Raw genomic sequence first — 5,890 nt, forward strand, 5'->3', positions numbered from 1 at the left:
AGAGGGTGAGCATGTAAGGCAATTTGCGAAAACCATTAAGGAAGTATGGCAGAGAGTTAGACGAGCTAACATGAAAGCATTGGAATGACAAGAACGGATGGGAAGTACAACGAGGAAGTTGCCACAGTACAGAGTAGGCCAATGGGTGCTACTAGCTAATCTGTATGTTCCAAAAAGGAAAACCAAGAAGTTCACAAACAAGTTCCAGGGACCGTACTAGGTAGTAGAAATGACGTCACCTGTCAATGTAAAATTACAATTGCCTACCAAGACAACTGTGGTTCACGTTACTAGAGTTAAGCCATTCCAGGGGGTAGTACATCCGTGTATATGTACTTCTCCTTCTGGCAGAAAGCGAAAAGAAGTGCCAGAAGCAGACAGTAAACCGGGTATTAAGTATAAGTTGTGTTCGAGGGATGTGTAGTTAGCAGTAATTATCATATGTGTATTATTTTGTGCACAGACTAGGGTTTTTTATTGGTATTAAGGGGTAGTGATGGGAGTTTTTTCCTTCTCTCTCCATTCTGTAAGTGACACAGGATGGGGTACAAGTGGATAGTATCTGGCCAGGTACAGGATATGCTGTTGCAAAGTGGGGTGTTGTTCGGGAAACAACCGGATGTGGCCCTCACGAGTCACGAGTGGACGCTTTGGCTGGCACTCAACATCCTGCAGGTAAGGAACAAGATGCGGCAGCTACAGGAAGTGGTATCGAGTGTTGAAACGGTTGCATCTAAGAATGGAATATTACAGGACGTGCAAGAAGAGTACGAGGCTTTGGATAGGTCATGTAAGGAAATAAGGGAACAACTGCGCCAAGTTGTGTGCATGATTCCAGAGAGGAGAAAGAGAGTAAAGAGGGGTTGGTTGAATGCGGGTGGGAAGTTGCTGAAAACAATTTTTGGAACAGTGGATAGAGACGATATTGAGGGTTTGAACAATTCTTTAAGTTATTCGCGACGGGGAGGAAAGCATAGGGAAATTAGTGGATATACACACAACATAGATACAGGGATTAGGTACAGAGTTGTAGAATGTGACATGCGTGGTGTGTGGCATGGCTACAGGGTTATGAGCTTATATAGAACAAACACAGAAATTATTGAATACGGGTCTGGAACAAGTACAAAGACGATTGGATATAGTGGAAAGGAAGCTGGAAATGGCTAAATTGCTGTGGGAACTGGTTAACAGCATTGGTGATGCGCAGGTGAGGATGGACGAATTGTAAGAGGCAGTACATCACGCATTGCACGGGCAGGTGAGTGTGGCGTTGATGTCACCAGAAAAATTCAGACGGAGTCTGAAGCAGGCAGAGAGAGAGTTTCCAGAGGGGGTAGAGCATGTAGTGCCAATAATTGAAGCAATTATGTCAACTTTTTATCTTATATCTAGGATTAAGGTAATAACGGATCTAGTTAAGATGTATATAAAGGTTAGATTTCCAGTAACAAGTGTGAGGAGACAGTATCACTGTTACACAGTGCATCCTTATCCGGTCAGATGAGACCGCATGGGGAATGGTGTACAGTTCAGGACACAGGAGGTTTTATTAATTTGTAAGGAGGGGGATGCTCATGCTACTATGTCAAGTTTAGAGTTGAGTAGATGTCTAACGGAGTCAGTTTCCATTTGTCCATCACGGGTTGTTTTCACGGGCAAGGGGTCGTGTGAGATCCAGTTATTTAGGGCAGAAGCAGAAGCTTCGGAGTGTCGGAGAATAATAGTGAAGCCTACGCCACATTTTCAGCAAGTTGGGAGGCATTGGTTGTATTCAGTATTCACTACGGAGAGGATATCAGCCAAGTGTTATGACAATGGGAATTGGACAGCAACCACGGAGATGGAATTATGGGACAGTGGTTTGCTAATCAACGGGACAAATTGTGAAATAGTAGGGGATCATTTCAGCTTACCAGCGACAGTCACGGGAGTCACCAAGGTTACAGATACTCATCTGACGTTGTACTGGCCAGATGCATCATTCAGCATCGCTCCAGGAGAAAATTTGATGTATATTAACAACACCTTGGATGCTACACTATTGCAAACGATAGATAAACTAGTAGATTCGGAGAAAGGTCAAATTTCAATGCAGCAATTATTAAGGCATGTGGAGGAGTACAATACCAGGCGGAAACGTAGCATAGTGACCATTGGTATTTCAACCAGTACTATTACCGTGTTGATTGTATTTATCGGTGTGGTATATGTCTTATTAAAACGGAAGATTAAGCATGTTAATGCAAGACTGCTGCATGAGATTCCTGTAAAATGGATTACCAGTAGGGCATGAGTCAGGGCAACCTGGATGTATATAGGGAAGAAGTAGAATATAGGATAGAACTAGAGTTAACGTATAGGGTAAATTCGGGGACGAATTTAATTTTTAGGAGGAGGTAGTGTTACAGCCACATGTAGTAAGCATTGCTTCATGCAGTGGAGAATGGCAAAACAGAGGCATGCCGGCGACCGAGGCGTTGCGAAGTAGGCAGGCACAGATAGCCTTGCTGACAGCAGCAGTCTACCAACAGACTGATGCAAGGACGCACACAGACCGAGCGCCGAGCAAAGCCTGGAGAGTGCTGAGTAAGGGAAGTGAGGCCAGCACGCTAAGTTACGCTGCAATATACTGCGGGAGTAATAACAAAAAGCTACCACCGAGAGTAAAAAACGTCCTACTGCCGGATATAGATAGTGGAGCGCAGGCAGCAACAGACAGATGCCACTAGGAAGCAGTTCGGATCTGAGGACGGACGTGGTCTGTGTCCAAATGTTCAATCTTCGTAGGTGACAATTCCGGAAGTCTGCTCCAGCTCACAGGAGTCATCTGTTTGCCGCCAGATGCCAACTTCAACTCTGGAGGTCAGCCCGAGTTTGGTCGGCACCATGGCTGACTAACTACAGCGAGAACTTCCAGCAGGACTGGCCGCAGTGTGGTGTTGGTCACAGGCACTGCCGGAGACTAGCACCCGGACTTCACAGCAGCTGGCCCCACGGTGCATGGTCCATCCACGACAGGACCTCGCAGACATTGTGATTGACAGCTTCCCATCTGCCAGTGCAGCAGGTGTCGGCAGCTGACCTCACGGCTACGCGGCTCCATGGGCGTGCACGTACTTGGGTGCCGAGTGGTGACAAGTTCATCTCAACCACAGGGCATCCTGGCTTCAGCAGAGCACTGTTGGCCTGAGGCTCCCGAGTGTGAACAGCGATGCGCATTGCACACATTGTCGGAGACTCTACACAGCAGCAGCCAGGCAGAGGGATCCGCAGGGCTGGGCAGCAACGACGAGGGAGAAATTGTAAAGAAAGTTCAATAAATAATTGTAAACCTCCATGCCATTACAGTCTTTGGCACAGCCACTGTGTCTGCTGCTAACAAGTGGTGCAGAAGTTGTAACAATGCAGTCACTCATCTTCAACACCTTCTCGTACAGCACATCAGCAGCAGCAGCAGCAAACAACTGCAGATTGTTGCCAACCTATCTGCCAGATAATTTATATATTTAGGAAACAATAGCAGTTCAGTCGCACTTCCCTGGAGCATTCCTGATGCCCTTGTCTCTGACGAATACTCACCATCGAGGATAACATACTGGATTCTATTACTTAAGGAAACTTCAAGCCTCTCACATACTGGGGATGCTATTCCACATACACACCTTTGTTAACAATCTGCAGTGGGAACTGTTAAATGATTTCTGCGAATCCAGAAATATGGAATCTTCTTGTTCCTCTTCATCCATAGCTTGTAGTATATCATATTAGAAAATGGAAAGCTGAGTTTCACATGAGTGATGCTTTCAAAAACTATGCTGGTTAATGACATTAGCTTCTCAGTTCAAGAAAATTTATTATATTTTAACTGTGAATATGTTCAAGGACTCTGCAGCAAACCGATGTTAGGGATACTGGTCTGTAACCATGCAGGTCCATTCATTTATCCTTCTTATCACTTGCCCTTTTTTCCAGTCACTTGTGCTGGGCTAGAGATTTGCAAGCTAAGTAAGGGGCCAATGCTGTAGAGTACTCTTTGTAAAACTGAACTGGTATTTCATCCAGACCTGGCAACTTATTCGTTTTCTATGCCAGGGCATTTATTACTATGTCATCTGTAAGGCAGTCTGTTCGATGGTCAAATGGTGGCATGTTTGTGTGATTCTAGTGCACAAACAATTTTTTAAATGTGAAATTTAAAATTTTGGCTTTTGTTCTGCTATTTTTAATTGCCACACTGGAGTGACTGGATGGAAACCTTAAACCCACTTAGCAATTTTACATAGGCCCAGAATTTTCTTAGGTTCTCGGCCTGATCTTTTGCTAAGGTATGACTACACTTAAATCTTTTCATAGACACATGTATCTCTAACAACCTTAACCTGTTGTCATTTGCGTGTTCTCTTTTGAACCAAGAGTGTGACAGCCTTTGCTTCCTCAACACTTTCCAAATTCTGCTGTTAAACCACGATCAGTGTTTCCTGTCATAGTCCAGTAGAATTAGCATTCAAATTGGAAATAATTGCTACAAAAGGTTTTATTGTTTTAATGGCTTCGTTTTTGTCCCATTATGACTATCCTACGTTGCCCCCCTCGGCGGAGTTATGGAAAAGTGGTGGGGGACAAAAATATACCCGAAAAATGGGTATTTTTTCGGTTTTGTGGTTATATCTTGTAAATGACTCACAATATCGAAAACATAGTGGAATTAAAAATTATAGGGCATGAAATTCTGCATTGAATGAGACCAGCACATATTTTTTGGACCACCTGTTTCCATACTAGTGCTCTTCAAAATTGGACCAATTTTACATGTTCATGAAAAATTTTCATTTTAATCTCTGTTTTTTGGTAATATCATTGAAGCTTGTAGTCGTTCATAAAAACGATATGGAGGGATAAATTCTGCATTCAATGAAACCAAAAGTGAATTTATTAGACCATCCATTTGTGTACAGCTCCTCATTAAAGTTGGACCATTTCTCATCGTCAATGAAGACAATTTCAAATATAGTTCTTCAGTAATTCTTATGTACACTCTCTTAAATACAGAACTATAGTAACCCATTGTCTTGTACTTATTTAATATAGTAAAAGAATAAAATATTAAAATTTATGGAGGGATAAATTCTGCATTCAATGAAACCAAAAGTGAATTTATTAGACCATCCATTTGTGTACAGCTCCTCATTAAAGTTGGACCATTTCTCATCGTCAATGAAGACAATTTCAAATATAGTTCTTCAGTAATTCTTATGTACACTCTCTTACATACAGAACTATAGTAACCCATTGTCTTTTACTTATTTAATATAGTAAAATAATAAAATATTAAAATTTTATAAAAATTTGAAAAATAACTAAAAAAGTTTTTCATATATCTAAGGTTAAGAACTGAGACCTTGTATGCGACAGATGTCAGAAAAAGTTCTGGCTCAAAAAGTGTTGTATGTGAAAAAAGTATATGTAATAATAAAATGATGCAAAGGAAGACAATGCACGACCTGAAAGTAATAAATGATTATGCTCTAAATTAAAAAAAATCAAAGCAATCAAAATTTTTATTAAAAAGTTTGCGTATGTTTTTTAACTCCCCTGTAAAATTATATGTTGTCTCCATTATTAACCCTTGATATAATATAGTGATACCCATTCAACTGATATAAAGGAGGCAGGAAGAGAGAGACACTCCTTGAAATTAAGTAGTGGTTATTATATTTCATAATTACAAAATTTACATAAATGTATGAGATGAAAAGGGTAAAAGTAGGTATGTAAACAAATTTCTCATACGTCGACGTTTGACTGTCATTGCACCACTCAGCTCCTCAAAGTCTGTAATTTCCGAGTCCAACCCCCTGTCACTCGGCTCCTCAAAGTCAGTAATTTT

The sequence above is a fragment of the Schistocerca americana genome, chromosome 1 (assembly GCF_021461395.2).
Source record: "Schistocerca americana isolate TAMUIC-IGC-003095 chromosome 1, iqSchAmer2.1, whole genome shotgun sequence".
Classification (NCBI taxonomy): domain Eukaryota; kingdom Metazoa; phylum Arthropoda; class Insecta; order Orthoptera; family Acrididae; genus Schistocerca; species Schistocerca americana.